This window comes from Trichosurus vulpecula, chromosome 3, assembly GCF_011100635.1.
Source record: "Trichosurus vulpecula isolate mTriVul1 chromosome 3, mTriVul1.pri, whole genome shotgun sequence".
Lineage (NCBI taxonomy): Eukaryota > Metazoa > Chordata > Mammalia > Diprotodontia > Phalangeridae > Trichosurus > Trichosurus vulpecula.
In genome coordinates this window covers 196,672,543-196,696,109 of record NC_050575.1, presented here as the reverse complement: position 1 = coordinate 196,696,109, position 23,567 = coordinate 196,672,543, and the positions used below count along the sequence as shown (strand labels likewise).

The 23,567-nt window shown below is 36.4% G+C and overlaps 1 pseudogene; it reads right to left on the bottom strand.

Moving 5' to 3' along the window:
• Positions 1-997: 997 nt before the first annotated feature.
• Positions 998-19,475, bottom strand: LOC118842350 (annotated as a pseudogene).
• Between the last annotated feature and the right edge of the window lie 4,092 nt (positions 19,476-23,567).

Here is a 23,567-nt window from a genome sequence, read left to right as displayed (position 1 = left end):
TCTTATTTATAAAGAACAGAATCAATTATGTCCTAACTAGAGCTCTGAGTTTGCTCTGGCTTTCTAATTTTCTCTGTGATCTAAGGGAAGTCAATTAATTACTTGATCTGTGCCTCGCTTTTTTTTTCATTTATCAAATGGGGATAAAAATACCTATGTTACCTCTCTTACTAGGTAGTTATAAAGACCAAGTGTAAATGAAGTAATAGAGGAGGTTCTTTGAAAAGCACAAATTGCTGTTTAATGATGAGTTTGCATTAATATAGCCATGGTGATCATTATATTTCACTTACCTGTGCTAAAAATTTGTTGGCTTAAATGAGTCCATCCTACTTTACTTTGCACACAGAAGAATTAAACATTGCCCCATTTCCCTCTGCTAACCTCCTGCAGATATTTTGACTCGTATTTCGTTCATGTATCCAGTGTTCCCCTCCATTGGGGTTGCCCTGAAAAATTATCCCTGGTTCAAGGCACATTTGGGTCATTACCTACTCAGAACCACAGCTCATGAACTACTGCAGATGTTTCTTTTACCAGATCAGAGGACGCACTAGTTCAAAGCAAAAGATGTTTAATTAAGCAACATAGCAAATAAATGAGAAGGAAAATTTACTAACATACATACAAGGGTACTCTCTCCCACATATCTCCACAATACCAGTAGGTAAGGGATTATACATAGTAAATTAGAGTGGGGTGAGGCTTATTGGTCTTTCCCCACTCCTTACCAGTGAATGGTTTAAAATGAGTGCTTTTTGTGGTGTCAGTTGCTATGATAAAAAAATAAGACAATTTTGGCCTCCCCCTCATAAAAAAACTGATTTAGCAGAAGATAAGTTTATTGGGAGGAATTTTGAAAGTGTAGTCAGACTGTTCTCAAATGGTCAGAAACATTGCTGAAAAATGGACCCCAGAATGCTTCCAAGTTTGGACATATTTCTTCAGGCCTGTTTGCCAGGAATTTGGAAGTATCAGTCCAATTTCATATCACCATTCAAGATGCTTTTTCTTTAGGGAGTGTTATTACCTCTGGGAAGGGATATTCAGAGGGGGAGAGTGGTCCAACAATCCAACCAGAAGGAATACTATCTTCTAAGAAACAGAACATTTTTTTTATACTTCCCTGGGCTTGGGTCAGCTTAAACTGGCTCTGGGTCAGATGATACTTGTCTGGATCTTCAAAACTACCACTTGTGGAAAAGGTGGTATGAAGCTCCTGCATGTCACAACAAGCCTGTTGGAGCTTGTCTTGTGCACTGCTTGGGAGACCTTGGACCTGAGGCATGAGGTCCATGAAGGCCGACTATGATTTCAGGGCAATGCTACGGGACATGACCAGAGTCAGGGCTTCCAGGAGCTGTGTATCACCATCCACATTTTCAGACTGGCTCCTATGCCTCTTGATCCACAGCTCAAATAAGGCCTTGTGGCAGTTCTGCCCATCTTGCTTGCTTTGATAAGTCAATTCAATTGCTTCATAGAGCTGGTACAACAGTTTTCTTATGTTGTTCTTGGCACCTCTGATATTTTCCAATGCATGCTTATATGCCTGGAGGGCATGTAAGCCCACCTTGCTTCATTTACCCTTGGTCTTTATAACTACCTAGTAAGAGAGGCAACACAGGTATTTTTATTCTGATTTGATAAATGAAAAAAAGTGAGGCACAGAGCATAACTATTGCTGATACCTGTCAATTGAAGCATTGACAATTCAGATGTGGTTCTTCAAAGTCTCAAGCAGTCCAAAGGTGGGACTTTGTTTTTCCTTTATACATAGAAAGGATTTTCATTTCCTCATGTTCATTTCTCTAATCCCCAGCTCCCTCTTCCCCCTCCCTTTTTAATTGTGAACTTAATGATCATCAACAAACATTTTCATAAAAAACAAAGCATAGGAAAGAGGCTTGTGTTAGAAACTGAAAGTCTGTTGTGTTCAGCTAAGAAGTCAATATACAATATACAGCTTTAAGCTCTAGATCCGCCCTAGGACTTTAGGGACACCTTATATATTGAATATAACAGGGTAATAAGACAACAGAGCTATTTGCATTCTTTTCTATACTTTTAATGTTTTTCTTCTATATACATTATAATTTTTTATTGATCCTCTTTTTGTGTGTGGCATATCACTACCCATTAGCCTTCCACCCTCCACCCCCACCCCATCTCACATCCCTGAGCCTTCCTTTGTAACAAATATGTGTAGTTGAGAAAAACAATATATACTTGCATAATCCTGATTTTATAGGATAAAATGATAATAGTGACCATGTTGGTCATTTTTGAGGATGCATATTTCATTGGGCATCTACAATCCATTACTTCCCTGTATGTTTAATCATCAGGTTTTTGAAGTCATTCTTGTTCACTACTTTGATCAGAGTTCTGAGATCTTTCAAATTGCCTTTTCTCCATAAAAAAAGACTATTGAAATTGTGTAAATTGTTTTCCGGCTCTTGCTCGTTTGATTCTGGATCAGTATGGACAAGTCTTACCATGTTTCCCCTAATCCATCAGTATGTATCATTTTTATGGTGCAGTGATATTCCAGTCAGTTTCCCCTGCTTCTGAGTCTTTTATTAGGATTTCAAGGTCAAGAAGCACTCACTAGGTCACTTTTACTACAAACTAGAGTTAAAAAAACTGCTGCATTTACACATATATACATATATTCCTATCATAGTATAATTTTTTTCTGACTAATGATATATATAATGAAGTTTATTTGTATGCAAGGGCTGCATACAAGTTACTGGTTTAACAAAAAGTTGGGGAGTTATCTACTTTTTGTAAATATCGCTAGGCAAGAGGAGTTATCAACTTGCTTTCCTTGTGCTTGGGATTTAGATTAGTTTAACAGAAAGTAAAGAAAGAGCTTTTTAACAAAAGGAACCAGGCAAACATAGGGATTTTTTCCCCCTTAATACAGATGAGAGTGGAGAGGGCCCCGATTCACTCTTGCATTGCTCAGTAAACATAGAGAAAAGAAAAGGACCTCTTAATAAAAGTAAAATTACATATTTGTTATACATTTAAATATATATATGAATATTAGCATAAACATAATTATACAGAGGCATGTATGTATAAACACTATTCCTGAGTTATAAAATTAGGATAATGCAAGTATGTATGTGTGTATATGTATGTGTGTATATATATATGTATATGTGTATATATTTAGAGACATACATACACATATACACATGTATACACATATGCATATGTATATATAACACACAGATTTATATATATTCATGTGCATATACAGGTTCACACATATATACACATGTGTGCATGTGTATATGTATATTATGGATATGCAATTATATGTACTTATTTTATATAGATCCACATATATGCATATATCTCAGTGGCACAGTGCATAGAGTGCTAGGCCTGGAGTCAGAAAGACCTGAGTTCAAATATAGCCTTAGACACTTACTAGCTGTGTGACTCTGGCCAAATCGCTTCACCTTGGTCTGCATCAGTTTCCTCATCTATAAATTGGGGAGAATTATAGCCCCTAGCTCCCAAGGTTGTTGTAGGGAGAAAATGGGATATTTCTAAAGTGCTTTGTAAACCATAAAGTGCTATGCAAATGCTATTATACAAACATACACAGAGACAAATATCTGTGTTTGGATTTTTAATGACAATTATAGTCCATGATTTTCCAGTGAAAATGATGTCTCCTTTTTAGGGAGTGTTTAGAAAGGGGGAGGGGACATTGATAAACACTTCCTTGACTGATTATCTTAGGGAGCAAGACTATTGATCATTCTATTAGGTGATTACTTGAGCAGATGAAAATTTAACATGAAAAAGAGAAAAGAAAGCAAGTGACAACACTTATTTTTTACTGCTTCTTTAAAGGAAGCCTCAGTAAGTCTGGAAAGTGAGAGGCTCAACTGATAGAGATTTAGAGCTGGAAGAAATCTTGTCTAATTACCTCATTTTACAGATGAGGAAACTAAGAATCAGAGAAGTTAAATAATATGTTCAAGGCCAATTCAGTTCAAATCAGTAAACATTCATTATTACTGGCCAGGCACTGTGCTAAGTGATGGTGATACGAATAAGAAAAAGAAACAGTTCCTGCCCTCTAGGAGCTTCCCAGTTTAAAAGGGGAAGATGAGGCACAAAAGGAAGCTGGAAAGGGGAGGCAGGGAGGATGCCAGGAGAGGGGGGATACCTTTGGGGGGGGTATGGATCTCATTCATGGAGTTCAAACCAAGCAGAACTACAAATGAAAAGGTCACCTAGGTATTGATTAAGTGGAAGAGTCGTTCTTTGAATTCTGGTACAACCCCGGGATTTTTTTCAATGTGCCATGATGGGGTCATTTTGAGAGCCCATATATAGTCTGAAACTGGAAGGTGAATGGTTTAACTGGAGCAGTATGTTTTTAGAGGAGGAGGTTATGGTTTTAGGATTTATTTTTATGTCCTTGCATTCACATCTCAACCTCTCTTCAGGGATAAGAATTTAGAATCTCATAGAACAAATCATGTAAAGCTTATTTTAATGTTTACTGTTTTGGAGTGCCCTATATATATATAAGATTAATAGGCAGAGAAGTTTAAACAAAAACTTAGAAAAGTCCAGCCAAAACATGTGGTAGACACAGATGGCTAGGGAATACACTTAGAAAGGGTGTACATGTAGGTCGGGTAACTCATTCTCTTAGAGAGTCCTTGCTGGAACCCTTCTCTGCTTTTGCTGCTAGCTTCCTCATGTTGTTGCTGAGGTCATCTGCTATTAGGTGAGTTGAGAACTGCTTTCTCCGCAAGGATCATCTGCTGCTGTCTCTGCTGAATTTCTCTCTGCTCGTTCCCTATTCATGTGAAGAATTGGTATTCTGTTGAATTGCAGTGTCTTTGCAGTTTTTGCATATTAGGAGGAGGAGTCTCGGTTCTTTTAAATCATAACCCCAGGAGCAATCTTAGCCCAGAAGGAGCAGATGCAATACGATGCCCTCCCCTTCACTGTGCCAGGCCTCCTGCCCACCAGCTCAGATGCCATCTGGAAGGCCCAGCAGGAGGAGGTACTATGGGAAACCCTTTTTCCCATGCCTTCCTGCCCTTGCTTTCTTCTCTTTTTATTCTCTTGGCTGGATGTTGATTCCCTTCCCTAAGGATGGAGCCCAAGGTCTCCACTCTATTCCAACTCAAGCAAACTCTCTCCTTACCAGGAGTGATGGGCTTCTCCATTCCCATGTGTTTTAGGGTTTCTCTTCCCTACTTTTTTCAATATATATCCTCAGTTTATGATCAGTTGTGATCATAGCCCAGATTTAATTCAGTGTAAAATTCAATTGTGCATCTGTGTAAATGGAATTCTACTCTAGAGATTTTCCTAGTAGGTATTTTAAAAAATTCAGATTGATCGATGTATATGATTTTATTATCATTAAAGATTTTTTAAATTTTTTAAATACTTTTTTCCTTTAGGGAGGAGGGCAGGGCAATTGGGGTTAAGTGACTTGCCCAAGGTCACACAGCTAGTAACAGTGTCAAGTGTCTGAGGCCAGATTTGAACTCAGGCCATCCTGATTCCAGGGCTGGTGCTCTACTCACTGCGCCACCTAGCTGCCCCAATAAATATGATTTTAAAACCTACTTCTTTTTATTTTATTTTTTTGGTTAACAAGGATTTTTTTTTCTTTCCCATTACCCTTCCTCCAACCATTGAGGGGATAAAGTCCCTTCTAACAAATATGTGTAATGAATTCAAGCAAAATGATTTCCCTTAGTGTCCCTGTCCAAAAATACAAGTCTTATTCTGCATATTTAGTCCATCACCTTTCTATTAGGGGGTGGTTTTACCACAATCAATTTCAAATTGACCCAGGAAACAGATTAAAATGAAAGACAAAGTGGGCACTATTGCTTTTTCTTTTTTTTTTTTCAAAAAAGAGGAGAAAAGATGTTAAAAATAATACTATTTTAGACCTTTTACAAACATTAATTTAATTTTTGGTATTTTAAATGTAAGATCTTTGCCCAACAGTGAATTGATATATGTTAGAGAATTTGAACCACATTCATATTGATGTTTTCACTCTGAGTGAATCCAGTGGAAGATGGAGTATAATGGAAGAATGGCTTGCAAATTTTTCTTGGAGAGGCAAATAAAAGAGTTGGTCTGCTTGCTGCCAAGGGAAACAAGAAAGACATCATATCATAGAATGCCTGATCATCTCATTTTGCTGTCCTCGTGGTGAATGTAGGTAGAGATACCACCATGAAGTTAGCTGTCCTCTGAATACTAAAGAGGATGTAGAATTTCTATGGGGAGACTTCCAAGAACCAAGATAGTGAGGTAAGCAGTAAGTGGCTCTCACTGTCCTTACTGACCTTGAAAAACCCAGACAATACCACCCCAAGAAAAATCTTGGAACAGTGGTGCCAGCAGAAAGACAGAGTGCATCAGTTTTTTATTAGCTCAGGAGGCTAGGGAGATTAACAGGAAAGGTCCCTCTTGCCATGACTCAAGGGAAGCTGTACAGGATGGGAGGCATCCAGGCAAGCCAGCAGCAAGCCCCATCTCAGCAGACCGGCGGGAGATCCTAAGCACCAGGGTGGTAGATTATAATTTTTAACATCTTTTCTCCTCTTTTTTGAAAAAAATGAAAAAGCAATAGTGCCCATTTTGTATTTCAATTTAATCTGTTTCCTGGGTCAATTTGAAATTGATTGTGGTAAAACCACCCCCTAATAGAAAGGTGGTAGACTAAATATGCCGAATGAGACCTATATTTTTGGATAGTGACATTAAAGGAAATCGTTTTGCTTGAATTCATTACACACATTTGTTACAAGGGATTTTATCCCCTCAGTGGTTGGAGGAAGGGGAATGGGAAAGACAAGAAATCCTTGTTAACAAAAAAAATAAATAAAAAGAAGTAGGTTTAAAAATCATATTTATTGATCAATCTGAATTTTTTAAAATTAGTACTAAATAAAGCTCTGGAGTGGAATCAATTTACCTAGCTGCACAATAGAATTTTACACTGAATTAAATCTGGGCTATGATCACAATTGATCATAAACTAAGCGCCAACACCAGGACCCCTGGCATGCCTTCACATAGCCAGGGAATCAGTGGACATCAGTGTGTGGACAGGCATCTACAAGTGACTGATTTTACCTGCTCTCTAGTGCAGCCCTCAGGGAGGAGGAGACCTCCAGTGGTCAGACCACCCCACACCTCACACAGCTAACTTCAATGTAACCCTGGAGAAATGCAGAAAGACCTCACCTGACCTCAGCCTCAGCACACACCAGCCAGCTCCAGCTTGGCACCAGGCAAACTACAGTATTATATAGCTTCCAGCTGCCAGAACCAGAGGCCACAGCACACAAAGCCAGTAACTGGGCCCCTAGCCCCCAGCACAAGAAGTATGGGACAGAGCCCCCTGTGTCCCAGAAGCTGAGATCCACTTTAAAAGCCAGGAAAAAGGCAATCACAATGAGCAGAAAGCAACTTAGAAAAGCAAAGACCATAGATTCTTACAATGGGGACAGGGAAGATCAAAATACAAATTAAGAAGAGGACAGCATTGACACTATACCCACATCTGAAACCTCAAAAGGGAATATAAACTGGTCCCAAGCCCCAAAAGCATTTTTAGAAGAGCTCAAGTAGGATTTTAAAAGTCAAATTAGAGAGGTAGAAGAAAAATTGATCAATTCCTTTGAAAATACAATTGACAAAAAGAAAAAAAAATTCACTGACGAAAACAACTCCTTGAAAAGGAAAATTGGCCAAATGGAAAAGGAAGTACAAAAGCTAACTGAAGAAAACAATTCATTAAAAATTAGAATTGGGCAAGTAGAGGCTAATGACTCTATGAGGCATCAAACAAAATCAAAAGAATGAGAAAATAGGAGAAATCATAAACTACCTCATTGGAAAAACAACTGACCTGGAAAATAGATCCAAGAGAGATAATTTAAGAATTATTGGACTAACAGAAAGTCATGATGAAAAAAAAGAGCCTGGGCAGTATCTTCCAAGAAATCATCAAGGAAAATTTCCCCGAGGAAGAGTAAAATAGTCATCAAAAGAATCCACCAATCACTTCCTGAAAGAGATCCCAGATTGAAAACACCAAGGAATATTGTAGCCAAATTCTAGAATTATTAGGTCAAGGAGAAAATACTGCAAGCAGCCAGAAAGAAACAATTTAAATATTGTGGAACTAGAAATTCCACAGCAAACTTCACAAGCTCCTTGAAACTGAGTTAATATACACCTGGATACTTTGGAACTTCAGTGGATACAGGAGAGATCAGCAAAAGATGTATTGGAAAATGTAGTTTAGGAGTAAGAAATGAAACAGGACCAAGGCTTGTAGATTATTCAGAAGCTTCACACTTGTATATTATGAAAATACTTTCTTCATCAAGAAAAATAGATCTCCAGGATATGGACACTTAAGACATTGTCACAAAAATAAATAGACTATTTCTTAACAGAAGAGACTTATTTCTCATGTGGGAGTTATTTCACAATCAACTATCTATGTGGCCATATCATTGATTAATTAGAGGAAAGGCTAAAATTAATATCAAATTAGAAGACAGAATAAAGATGAGAAGATGTTGTGTGCAGTTACAACAGAAATTTACAGTATTTATAGTACTGTTAACAGTAAATACAACAGTATTTAAATGAGCTATTGATAATGAAAAATAGATAAAAATAAAAACATTGATTAATCTCTATTTCTTTTCTTTCTAAGTTATATTTTATTTTCCCCCAATTATGTGTAAAAACAATTTTTATGAATTGTTTTTTTTTGTTTTGAGTTCCAAATTCTATCCCTTCCTCCCTTCTATGCCTTCTCCCTAAGACAGTAAGTGATCTGTTACAGGTTATACATGTATAATCATGTAAAATATTTCCACATTAATCATTTTATGCAAGGACTTGAACAACAAAGAATGAAAGAAAGTGAAAAAATAGTAAGCTTTAGCCTGTATTCAGACAATACTAGTTCTTACTCTGGAGGCTGATAACGTCTTTTATCATAAGTCCTTTAGGATTGTCTTGGATCATTGTGTTGCTGAGAAGAGTTCATCGTACAATATTTCTGTTACTGTGTACAATGTTCTCCTGGTTCTACTCACTTCACTTTGTATCAGCTCAAGCAAGTCTTGACAGATTTTTCTGATCCTGCTTGTCATTTCTTATAGCTCAGTATTCCATTACAATCATATACCACAGCTTGTTTAGCCATTCCCCAATAGATGGGCATCCCTTCAATTTCTAATTCTTAGCCACTACTAAAAAAGAGCTGCTATAAATATTTTTGCACAAATAGATTCTTTTCCTTTGTTTAAAAATCTCTTTGAGATATACCTAGCAGTGATAATGCTGGATCAAAGGATATGCACAGTTTTATAGCCCTTTGGGCATATCCTTTGATCCAGCATTATCACTGCTAGGTATATCTCAAAGAGATTTTTAAACAAAGGAAAAGAATGGTTAGATCAATTCACAACTTCACCAACAGTGCATTAGTGTCCCAGTTTTCCCACATCTTCTCCAACGTTTATCATTTTTCTTTTTTGTAATATTAGACAATCTGATATGTGTAAGGTGACACCTCAGAGTTGTTTTAATTTGCATTTCCCTAATCAATAGTGATTTAGAGCAATTTTCATATGACTATAGATAACTTTTATTTCTTTGTCTGAAAACTGCCTGTTCATATTCTTTGAACATTTGTCAACTGGGGAATGACTTGTATTCTTACAAATTTGACTTAGCTTTCTATATATTTGAGAATTGAGGCCTTTACCCGAGATACTTGCTAGAAAATCTCTCTCCTTCCGCCACCTCATTTTCTGCTTTCCTTCTAATTTTGGTTCCATTGGTTTTGTTTGTGCAAAGCTTTTAAAATTTTATATAATCGAAATTACCCGTTTTACACTTTGTAATGCTCTCCGTATCTTGTTTGGTTTTAAATTCTTCCCTTATCGTAGATCTGACAGGTAAAGTGTTCTTTGCTCTCCTAATTTGCTTATGATATCATCCTTCATGTGCAAATCATGTACTCATTTTGACCTTATCTTGGTATATGGTGTGAGATGTTGGTTTATACCTAGTTTCTGCCAGTTCTGCCAGTTTCCAATAGAAATTTTTGTCAATAATGAGTTTCTATCCTTAAAGCTTGGATCTTTGGGTTTATCAAACATTAGAGTACTATGGTCATTTACTGCAGTGTATTGTGTATCTGATCTATTCCATTGATTCACCACTCTATTCCTTATCCAGTAACAGATTTTTTGATAACTATCTCTTTATAATACAGTTTGAGATCTGGTATGGCTAGGCTGCCTTCCTTAACATTTTTTTTTCATTGATTCCCTTGATATTCTAGCCATTTTGTTTTTCCAGATGAATTTTGTTACTATTTTTTCTAGCTCTATAAAATATTTTTTGATAGTTTGATTGGTATGGCACCAAATAAACAGATAGATAGAATTGTCACTTTTATTAATTGGCTTGGCCTACCATTGAGCAATTAATATTCTTCCAATTGTTTAGATCTGACTTTGTGTAAAAAGTGTTTTATAGTTGTGTTCATGTAGTTCCTAGGTTTGTCATGGCAGGTAGATTCCCAAGTATTTTATATTGTCTATGGTTATTTTAAATGGAATTTCTCTTTTTATTTCTTTGTTTTGTTTTGTTTTTTGGAGTGGGGAAGGCAGGGCAATTGGGGTTAAGTGACTTGCCTAAGGTCACATAGCTAGTAAGTGTGTCAAGTGTCTGAGGCCGGATTTGAATTCAGGTCCTCCTGATTCCAGGGCTGGTGCTGTACTCACTGTACCACCTAGCTGCCCCCTCTCTTTTTATTTCTTGCTGCTGGACTTTGTTGGTAATATATAGAAATGTTGATAATTTCTGTGGGTTTATTTTGTATCTTGCAACTTTGCTAAAGTTGTTAATTAATTCAACTCATTTTTTAGTTGATTTTCTGGGATTCTCTAAGTATACCATCACATCATCTGCAAAGAGTGATAGTTTTGTTTCCTCATTCCTTATTCTAATTCCTTTATTTTCTTTTTCTTCTGTTATTGCTATAGCTAACATTTCTAGTACAATATTGAATAATAGTGGTGATAATGGACATTTTTGCTTCATCTTTGATTTTATTGGGAAGGCCTCTAGCTTATCCCTATTACATATAATGTTTGTTGATGGTTTTAGATAAAGATTAGTTATCATTTTAAGATAAGCTTCATTTATTCTTATTTTCTTTAGTGTTTTTAATAGGAATGGGTATTGTGTTTTGTCAAAGGCTTTTTCTTCACCTGTTGAGATAATCATATGATTGCTGTTGATTTTGGTATTGATACAGTCAGTTATGCTGATAGTTTTCCTAATATTGAACCAACCCTGCATTCCTGGTATAAATCCCACCTAGTCAGAGTATATGATAATTTTGTTATATTGCTGTAATCTCCTTGATAGTATTTTATTTAAAATTTTTCCATCAATATTCATTAGGGAAATTGGTCTATAGTTTTCTTTTTCTGTTTTCACTCTTCCTGGTTTAGGCATCAGCACCATATATGTGTCATAATAGGAATTTGGTAGAACTCCTTCTTTGCTTATTTTTCCAGATAGTTTATATAGTATTCATTGTTCTTTAAATGTTTGGTAGAATTAACTTGTGAATCCATCTGGCCCTGGGGATTTTTTCTTAGGATGTTCATTCATGGCTTGTTTAATGTCTCTTTCTAAGATTGGGTTATTTAAGCATTCTATTTCCTCTTCTGTTAATCTGGACAATTTATTTTTGTAAATGTTCATCCATTTCATTCAGATTGGCAGATTTATTGAAATACACAAAATGGCTCCTAATAATTGTTTTCATTTCCTCTTCATTGGTGGCAAATTCACCCCTTTTATTTTTGATACTGGTAATTTGGTTTTCTTCTTTCCTTTTAAGAATCAAATTAGCCAATGGTTTACTGTTTTATTGTTTTTAAAATAAAACCAGTTTCTAGTTTTATGAGTATAATGGTTTTCTTACTTTTAATTTTATTAATTTGTCCTTTAATTTTCATGATTTGTGATTTATTGTTTAATTTTAATTTGTTTTTTCTAATTTTTTTTATTTGCATGCCCAATTCATTCATCTGCTCTTCCTTTATTTTATTGATGTAAACATTTAGAGACATAAAATGCTTTGGCTGCAATCCCATAAATTTTGTTATGTTGTCTCATTGTTGTTATTATCTTTAATGAAATTGTTGTTTCTGTGATTTCTTTGGCCCATTTATTCTTTAGGATTTGATTATTTAGTTTTCAATTAATTTTTAATCTATCTTTTCATTGCCTTTTATTGAATGTAATTTTTATTGCATTATTATCTGAAAAGGGTGCATTTAATATTTCTGCTTTTCTCTACTTGATTGTGATGTTTTTATACTCTTAATACATGGTCATTTTTTAAGTAGGTGCCATGTACTGCTGAGAAAAAGTGTATTTCTTTCCATTCCCGTTCAGTTTTCTCCAGAGAGCTTACTTTTCTAGAACTCTATTCAACTCCTTAATTTCTTTGTTATTTTTTTTTTTTTGGTTAGATTTATCTAGTTCTGAGGGGGGAAAGTTGAGGCCCCCCGCTAGTATAGTTTTATTGCCTAGTTTCTCTTGTAACTCATTTAACTTCTTTAAAAATTTAGATGCTACATCATTTGGTGCATATGTTTACTATTGATATTACTATGGTACCTTTTAGCAAGATGTAATTTCCTTCCTTATATCATTTTTGCTTCATCTGAGATCAAGATTTCTATTCCTGCCTTTTTTTTTTACTTCAGCTGAAGCAATTGGGTTTCATGACAGATTCTATATATAATGGATTCTAGCTATAACAGATTCTGCTCCAGCCCCTTACCTTTACTCTGTGTCTGTCTCTGTGCTTCAGATGTGTTTCTGGTAAACAACATATTGTAGGATACTGGTTTTTAATCTGTTCTGTTATCTGCTTCTGTTTTATGGGTAAGTTCATCTCATACACATTTACAGTCATGATGCTCACTATATTTTCCTCCATCCTCTTTTTCCCATATTTATCCTTCTCTCTCTCTTACCTTTCACCCTCCTCACAAGTGTTTTACTTTTGATCACCACCTCCCCCAATCTGCCCTCCTTTTTATCAACCCCCTCCCCCATAACCCCATCCCTTTTTACTTCCCTAAAAGGTAAGATGGATTTCTGTATCCAACTGAGTTTGTATATTATTTCCTCTTTAAGCCAATTCTGATGAGAATAAGGTTCAAGCATTGTCTACTACCTGTACACCCTCCCCCCACCATTTTTCCCTCTGCTGTAATAGCTCTTTCATTCCTCTTTCATATGAAATAAGGTACCCCACTCTATACCACTCTTCCCTCCTCTCAAATGCATTCTTCTTTCTTACCCCTTAATTTTTTTTGTAGAGGTATCATCCTATCATAGTCATTTCAAACCTGCAACCTCTGTCTCTGTAAATATCTTCTAATTGTCTGTATAGTGATAAAGTTCTTAAGAGTTACAAATATCATCTTGTCATGTAGGAATAAAAACAGTTGGACCTTATTGAATCTCTTATGTTTTCTCTTGTTTCTTTTTTTACCCTTTTATGTTTCTCTTTAGTCTTATATTTGAGGATCAAATTTTTTATTCAGCTCTGGTCTTTCAATTAGGAATGCTTGAAAGTCCTCTATTTCATTAAATATCCACCTTCCTCCCCTCAAAAGTATTATACTTAGCTTGTTGGATAGGTGATTCTTGGTTGTAATCCTCACTACTTTGTCTTCTGGAATATATTTCAAGCCCTTCAGTTCTTTAATGTAGAAGCTGCTAAATCCTGTGTAATCCTGACTGTGCTCCACTATACTTGAATTGTTTCTTTCTGGCTGCTTGCAGTATTTTCTCCTTGACCTGGGATCTCTGGAATTTGGCTATAATATTCCCAGGAATTTTCATTTTGGGATCTCTTTCAGGTGGTGATCGATGAATTCTTTCAACTTCTATTTTGCCCTCTGGTTCTATGTTATCAGGGCAGTTTTCCTTGACAATTTCTTGAAATATGATATCCAGGGTCTTTTTTTTGGTTATTGCTTTAAGGTAGTCCAGTACTTCTTAAATTATCTTTCTTGGATCTATTTTCCAGGTTGGTTCTTTTTCAAATGAGAAATTTCACATTTTCTTCATTTTTTTTTATCCTTTTGATTTTGTTTTATCTTTTCTTGATGTCTCATGGAGTCATTAGCATCCACTTTCCCAATTCTAATTTTCAAGGGATTATTTTCTCTACTGAGCTTTTGTACCTTCTTTTCCATTTGGCCAATTCTGTTTTTTAAGGAAGTATTTATTTTCTTTAGTGAATTTTTGCATATCTTTTTCCATTTTTTGTTTCTTTCATCAGGATATTCACTCTTTTCTCATGATTTTTTTGCATTACTCTCATTTCTTTTCCTAGTTTTTCTTCTACATCTCTTATTTGCTTTTAAAAATCCTTTTAAAGCTCTTCTAGGAGTTCTTTTTGGGCTTGAAACCAATTTACTTTTTCTTTGAGGCTTCCCATGTAAACATTTTGACACTCTTGTTCTCTTCTAAGGTTGTACCTTGATCTTTCCTATCACCATAGTAACTCTCTATAGTCAAATTCTTTTTTTTTTGTTTTGTGCCCATTTCCCCCTATTCTGTGACTTTGTACTTTTATGTAAGAGTTGAGCTCTGCTTCTGTACTTTCCCAAGTTTCTTATGCCAGGGCTTGGGCCTAGCTGCTGGTTTGCACTGGATGCAGGGGCTTCCCTGCTGGCTTGTACTGGGGATGAGATCTCTCTGTTGCCTTGAATGAGGCTGGGGTCTCACTTCTGGTCAGCCCTAGGGATGGAGTCTTTCTGTTGGCCCTCCCCAGCAGCAGCAGGCCTTACTGCTGGTTTTCTATGGAGGCAGGGCCTCACTGCTGGCCCTAGGGGCAGGGCCTCACAACTGGTCAGCACTGGGGATGGGGACTGTGGGCCTCACTGGTGGCCTTCACTGGGTGCCAGGCCTCCCTGTGCTGCTGATCTACAGTGACTGCTGGCTTACCTCCTGGGGTGCTGGCTTGCATAGGGCGGGGCTTTGCTGGTGGATTGTCTTGGGGCTTGGAGCCTCACTACAGGTCCCCTGGGGTGTGGCCTGCTGCTTCTGATTGTTTACTCCCCTCTTCTATGCTGGTAAGTTGCTTTCCCACTCCCAAATTGGTTCTAAAGCATTTTTAAAGGTTGTTTAGAGGGGAGTTGGGGAGGGCTCCAGGGAATTTCTTCCTCACTCTGCGATTTTGGCATCAGAAGTTCTGGTAATCTCAGTTTCTTAAAGAAGTTTAACCTGTATAAAACAATTATCACAATAAGAAGGTCTAAAACTCAGGTACTGCTTTAAGTCAACAAAAACTTGTTCTTGCCAAAAAGAAACATGGTAGACAAGTATGATGGGAGACTGTCCAATAAACCCACTCCCTATGAACCTGCACAGAATAAATCCCAAAGGAGACTTTGGAGCATGCATAGATATTTTGCAGTTGGTTTCGGTCTACTAATTATGAAATGAAGAAGTGTCTTTTTGATCACAGAAAAGGGTTTTTAGAACCATATTGAGGAAAAGAGGAGGATGCAAGAAAAGATAGTATGGTAGCTTGGGGTGAACAGGTAATGATAACCGATGGCAGAGAAAAGACAGCTATTCAATCTTCATTTTACTTCTGTTTTCTCTGCCAAGGAGAAAGATCTTTGGCCTTGTAAGGATGGAATGAAAATGACTAGGAAAATAATAGGGGGTTTGGATCCAAAATAAGTAGGGAAGATAGTAAAAGAACACCTATCTGTTGTTGATTAATTTACGTCACCAGTTCCAGATGAACTACATCCCAGCGTAATGAAAAAACTGCATAACCACTGAGACACTATTTGTTTGTCATTACATATTTTACTTATTGTGTAACCCAACAAAAGACAGATAGTACAAATGTTTTTATACCTATTCTACAGATGAGAAAATGTGATTTTTAAAAGATCAAGGAGAATAGTAGAATTGTCAAAAGACTAGAGAAGGGCAAATATTCTCCCCATATTTCAGAAAAAGGAAGACAATGAGGTTTTTAGATGATAAAACAATGAGCTTGGCTATAATTCCTGGCAAAATTCTAGAAGATATTATCAAAGGGATGGCTAATAAATATTTGGAAAAGGAGATAGTTGTCATAAAGACTGCTACTGGCTTAAGAAACAATAAGTAATGCTAGATTACTCCCACCTCTTTTAAATAAATTTACTAACCTGGTAGATCTAGGTAATTAGTGAATCAACAAGAATTTATTAGTGCTGGAGATAGAAGTACAAAAAATGAAATAATCCCTACTCATGATGAGTTTACTTTCTAATGGGAGAAGACAATAAAAACACTTTAAACATACATTCATCACAGAACTAATATTATTAAATACAAATATATACCAGTAAATTAAAAAAGGAGTTTGAGAGGGAAGGCACTGGACGAGGAGGAATTAGGAAATCTTCATGCAGAAGATGGTGCTTGAACTTCATTTTAAAAGTAGAGAAGGACTCAGGAAGGCTACAGATAAGGAGGGAGTATAATTTAGGAATGAGGGATGGCCAGTGCAAAGATACGGAATGAGAAATGTAGTGTCTTGTGTGAGGAAGAGTGAGAAATCTGGTTTGACTGGATCACAGAATGCAAGAAGGGAAGTGATGTTCTATGACAGGGCTGTCCAACCTTAGCTTTTTGTTGAAACAATAGACAATATATTTTAATTTGCCATTTTAGTGAGAGCTCTGTGATAGCTTGGCTTTGTTTACTAAAGCATTAATGTAAATTTCTATGCTTGCAGGGGGGCCACATAACTGCAGGCCTGCATGCAGCCTATGGGCCGCATTTTGGACAGCCCTGTTCTACTGGAAAGATAGGTGGGGTTTAGTTTTAAAAACTGAAGAGAAGAGTTTGTATTTTATCAGAGAGGCCATAGGAAGCAATAGGAAGAGGAGAGTATGAAGCTACTGGAGTTGGTTGAGTAGAGGAGTCACATGATCAGATCTGCACTTAAGGAAAGTTAATTTGGTAGCAATTTGTAGGATGGAATTGAGTAGTGAGGGACTTGAGGCAAAGAGACCAATTAGGAGGCCGCTGCAATAGTCAGGGCAAGAGTTAATGAGGTCCTAAACTAAGGCAGTAGCTGTGCCATGGAGAGAGAGAATTGGATACAAGAGTTGTAAAGGTAGAGATAATAAGATTTGGCAACTGATTGTCTATATGAGAGGAATCTAGAAAAATGCTAAGAAAATGCAACTGGGAAGCAAAAAGAATTGCGATGCCTTCTATAGAAATAAGGACATTTAGAAAAGGGAAGGATTTAGGGGGAAAGATAATGATTTTAATTTTAGATATGATGAATTTAAGATGTCTCCAGGCATGTAATTTCAAATGTCTATGAGGCCAATGGTGAGATGAACTTGAAAGCTCAGAGGAGATACTGGGACTGAGTATATAGATATGGGAGTCATCTGTATAAAAATGTTAATTAAAGCAATGAGATCTGATGAGATTACCAAGAAAGAGAGTAGAGAGGGAGAAGAGAAGGGAGCCTAGGAAAGATTCTTAGGGAATGCCCACAATAAGATGGTATGATGTGGGTGATGGGCCAAAAAGGGAGGCCAAGGAGGACTGGTTAGACCAGTAGGAGATAAATCAGGAGACAGTAGTATCATGAAAATCCAGAGAGTATCCTGGAGCACAGAATGGTCAAAAGTTCCAAATACAGCAGATAGATCAATTAGGACCTTTTAATTTTAATTAAGTGTTGAGCACAGGAGCTAGATTATAAAGGTCTGAGGAGTGAAAGAGAGGAGTGAGTGTAGACAACTTTTTTCAAGGAGTTGGCTGAAAAAGGGAGGAGAGATATAGGATGATAACTTGAGGAGATGGTAGGATCTAGTTATTTTTTAAGGATTGGAGACATTTGGGTGTCTTTGAAAACAGTAGGGAAGGAACCAGTTAATAAGGAATGATATAAATATCTTACCTAAATTTTTGTTTAATTTAAAGTAATTTTTAATGTAATTTTTTTCATCATCTGCATTCCCCAATCTGTCCCTCCATCATTTGCTCCTAGAGAGTTGTCTCTTGAAATTAAGAATAAAAAGGAGGAAAAATATCAGTTCAGATAAAAACATTCAATATATAAAAAAGCCGAACATATGCAGTGTTTCATAACCATAGTTCCCTATTTCTGTAAAGAAAAGTATACAGGTGTTTACCTAGATTTTATTTTTGATTTTTGATTTTATTTTTAATTAATATGTTTTTATTTTTATATTCTCATTCAGCCTCAAATTAAAAGAAAAAAAACTACTATGTAACAAGTATACATAATAATCCCCTCCCAAATTTCCATATTTTCCATGTCCAAAAATGTATATCTCACTCTACATCCTGAATCCATCACTTCTCTGACAGGGGGTGGGTATCATATTTCCTCATCTGTCCTCTGAAATTGTCACTGGCCTTTGCATTTGCCAGAGTTCTTAAGTCTTTTAAAGTTTTGTCTTTGAAATATTGTTTTTATTTTATAGATTGTTCTCCTTGATCTGCATTCTTTATGGCATCAATTCATATAAGATTCCCCAAGTTTCTCTAAAACCATCCCTTTTGCCATTTTTAATGGTACAATAGTATTCTATTATGTGAATATACCATTCGCCAATTGATGGATGCCTCTTTGTTTCCACTACTTTGATGTTACCAAAAGGGTTACTAGACTTATTTTTGTACATTCGGCTCTTTCCCCTCTTTCATGTCTTTCAGGTAGAGACCCAGGAGTGTCTCTCACTTGGTCCAGGGCAGAATTTAGTGATGTTTTGGGCGTAATTCCAAAATTGCTTTCCAGAATGGTTGTAGCAATTCACAGCTCCACCCACCGGACATTAATGTTTCTGTGCTTACCTTGTCCCTCTAACATTTATAATTTTCCTTTTTGTCATCTTTGCAGGTCTGATGGATATGAGGTGGAAGACCAGAGCTGCTTTTATTTGCATTTGCCAATTATTAGGGATCTGGAGAATTTTTTCCCCCATGTTTGTTCATAGCCTGTGTATGTAATTATTTATATATTAAATCTTTTGAACCAGATGGCCCATAGGCATCTCAAACTTAAGATAACCAAAGCAAACCTCATTTGATTTTCTCCAAACCCTCCCTTCTTCCTAATTACTGACTAAAGCACCATCATCCTTCTAGTTATCCAAGTTTACAACCTTGCTATCCTACTTGACTTCTCCCCTCCCATATCCAGTCACCAAGTCTTCTCATTTCTTTCTCCACAACATCTGTTGTATGTCTCCTCCATTCTCACAGCCATCAACCTAATTTAGACCCTTATCACTTCTTACCTGGACTCTTGTAGTCATCCTTTGGATTAAATGTATATTTCTCTGTTTTGACATTTAAAGTTCTTCACAACTTGACTCCATCTGCTCTTTCTAACCTTTGTACATGTTGCTTGCCTCCATCTACTCTGTGGTCCAGCCATCCTGGATTATCTGCTGTTCCTTGCACATAACCTTCCATCTTCTATCTCCTGCCTTTATCCCAATTGTTCTCATGCTGAAAGTGCTCTCCCTTGTCATGTAGATGCATTTCTCTTTTCACCATTTGCCACTACCTCATGGCTCAGGAGTGAGGTGGGTGCTGTATATTGTATTAATTTGGATATAGTCTTTCAATTAGATAGAAACAAATTTAAACTTCAACATTCTGTGAAAATGAAGCATGTAACTTTCTTTTTGAATGCTTAGGGCATGCCATACGATAATTCTAAAGGTCTTCCCCACATTTTGTTCCATATTTCTCTAATGCATTTATTATGGAATAGTATGTTAGCTTCTGAGGATTATAGGGAACTCAGAATCAGCCAAAAAGTCAAATAACATTTATTAAGCACCTACTGTGTGCCAGGCACTGTGCTAAGCACAGAAGCCTTATAATCCAATGCCAACATTTTGATATTGAGAAAATAAGACCCAGAAAGGTTAAATGATTTTCTCAAGGTCACACATCAGTGTCAGAGGGGATATATATTTTATAGTTATCTGTGTTTATGCCTCATCCCCACTAGACTATGCACTCAAAGAGGCATGCACTTTATCTTACCTAAACTTAACCTTCCCAATTGTAGGTGCAATGCTCTGTACATAATCAGTGGTTAATGTAAATTTATTTTTGTGGAATTACCAAATTAAAAATACTAGTTATTTCCTTAAAAATCTGTGTCACAAACTCTTTCCCTGATGCTCATCACTGCTTGTTTTTTCTCACCTTGTATGTGCATTTTAATTTCTTCCTCACTTATTCCACCATAACCTGAACAACCTTTAAAACAAATCACTGATTCCAAAGGTTGGATATGTCATAATTAACTGGTTATTTTGATGATGAATATGTCATATCTGAAAATAAACTAGTTATCTTCTGAAATTTATTTCCACACACATTATATAAATAAACTGGCAAAGGTGAAACACTGCATGGATAAACGTGATAAAAACAATATATGATGAATTTCGAATCACAGGGCTCAGGTCTAATATTTAGTCATTTTTATTATATTGTTGGGTCGAAAATGTAAAACAAGACGAGCAGAGGGGCTGTTAATACTCCATGGGGTTTTGCCTGTTTTCTGATTGGGGGTAGAAGTAATTCTAGGCTAGAAGCTCTTGAATGCTTTACAAGTAATAGAAACCAAGTGGGAAAAGCATGTTCCATATTTTAATGTTGACATTCTCATAGAAAAAAAAATTAAAGATTCAGACTACTTGGCTGTGATTCAGTACCTAAAGACTTCCTGGTGTTTTTCAGAATTCCCTGGAGCCTCATAAATGCTTATGTGCTAGAGGTACCCATTGTAGCCAGTCACTTATGCCAGTTTATCAAACTAACGAGCCACTGAGTGATGCTATTCCCAGGTTCAACTCCATGAGGGAGGGAAAGTGGAAAACAAAACCGAAATTTAGACAGAATAGTATTCCTAAGGGCTAGGACAACTACAATTTATTAACTCATACACCCCAAAGCTTACCAAGAATAATATTCTTCTTTGAGGTTTTTTCCTACAAATCTTAGGATATTTCATGAAATCCAAACATATAGATAATGCCACATAGTTTTAGTACTAGGTGATACCTATTGGGTTAGACTTGAAAAACAGCAGTAGCTGGTCCCTTCCACTACTACAACATATGCAGTATGACTGCAGAATGAATGGGAAGTGCTGTGTTAGGGGCTTGTGTTCTTCTGTTTGTGTTTAAAGGGGAAGGTCAACCTTTTAAAATCCACTTAATAGACTCATTTTTTTCCTACTGAATAATGTTGTTGATGGCCAAGACTGGGGGAATTGGGAAAGGGAGATCTCTAGCTCTGTATGTAATTTGTAGCATTAATGTAATGGCTTCATTAATGGGCTAGATACCACATCAGTAAAGAAGTGAGAAAAGAAAATGGAGCCTGGATACACATTGCTTAAAGACTCATTGCTTAAAGACATCTTATTTGATTTGCCATTTAAGTTGTATGGAATTTAGCAATGTGGTATCACCTCAAAGCAGGCTGAACTATATTAACTACCTAATAATATAAATAGAGCAAGTGAAAGTATCAATTTATAAGTTTGCCCTGTGCTGGTCGAAATTCTATCAGTGTTTTAAGATGTTTTTGTTTTTGTTTTGTTTTTGGTGCAGTAAATCCCTCTAGAAGAACAGAACATATTGTTTTTCATTTGGATCTGTGATGAATTTTTTGACTTTGTAAAGTGTTTTGTAAAATGGTAATAGGGTGTAATGGAAAGTGTTTTGGCTTCTGAATTAGAAGCCCTCGGTTTAAATCCTGGCTTGACAACAATTACTTTCTCTTGATTTTGAGCAGAAGTCCCTTCCTCATTTGGGTCTAAATTTCTTCAGTTGTAAAATGAGGGGATTGGGCCTCTTAGGTTCCTTTCAGTTCTAAAATCCTATGATTGTAAGATTACAATGATTATATTTGACTTTTACAATATTCCTAATTAGCAATTTAAATCCTGATGAAAAAGAAGATCTTCATGGAATTTTGTTAAAAGCATTAGCCTTTAAATATATTATTAGATCTGGAAGTTTAAAAAACTTGTCATTAAAATTATTTTTAAAATTCCTTTTTAAAAGAGTAGTCTGACATTACCATATGACTTTATTTGTATATCTTTCTTGTTCTTTTAACAATTGCATTCAAGAAAGTATTTTTTACCCCATTTTATTTATTTTAAGGAAAGCAAGGTTTTATGCAATGTGTTCATGGATGGCTTGTAATCCCACATGCTCTAATGTGCTCTTTATTTTACACCAATTGGACTATGTTTATAGAATGGTTCAGGTTTCAACAGGAAGGTTTTGTAAGTTATGACAATGAAATAAATGTATGTTCTTGACCCTTAAGGCTGCTATTAATTCTCTTTTGAGTCTAAATAAGAACACTGCCTTGCACAACTTAGTAGTCATGCCTCCTATTTATTCTGGCTCAGTCACCTGGCTTTTTCACCTTTCTTTGCTACCTAAAATTCTAATAGTTTTATGCTAGAAGTAACCACTTAGCTAAAGCAGAATAACTGATGCATTTTCTTCCTGGTCTTAGACTGGTTCCTTTTGGGGGAGAAAAGTTTTTAGATCCTGTAGAAGTATGAATTGTAAAGCCTCCGTTTGAAATTAGTCACTTTTTTTTCAATACTGGAAGCAGAGAGAGTGGAAAAGCTCTTTTGGGAAATAATATTGCTCTCCCAATGAAATATGCACGGTACTGCCTGTAGAAGGATAAAAACAAGAAATCTGTAGATGAATGTTAGTATTTTTAAAAAGTCTCTTTTCCTTTTTAATATTGACCACTATTGTAATTATTTATTCTTGATGTAAAACATTCAGTGAGCAAATTTTCCATATTACTCTGCAGCTATATAGCTGGTTCATTTAGAAGTCATAATGGTTGTAGCTGAATCTATTTTAAATAGACTAAAATAGTCCCAAAAAGACTAATGTGCATTCATATGACAACTCTTAGATTATCATAATGGCGAGACAAATGGAAAGATGTAAAGATATTTGATAAGAATTGATAACTTAGGGGGCGGAGCCAAGATGGCAGCTGGAAAGCAGGGACTTGCCTAGGGCTCTCCCCCAGGACCCTCCAAACACCAATAAAAAATGGCTCTAAACAAATTCTACAACTGCAGAACCCACGAAATAGTGGAGGGAAGCAGGGTTCCAGCCCAGGACAGCCTGGATGGTTGCTGGGTAAGGTCTGTCCCACACGGAGCTGGGAGCTGGGAGCGGAGTGGAGTGGAGCAGAACAGAGCCCAGCGTGGGCTGCGCCCCGGACCAACCAGACTGGGAGCCAGGCAGAACAGGCCCTAGCACCCTGAATCAACGAGCTGTGGTAGTTACCAGACTTCTCAACCCACAAACACCAAAGACAACGGAGATGGT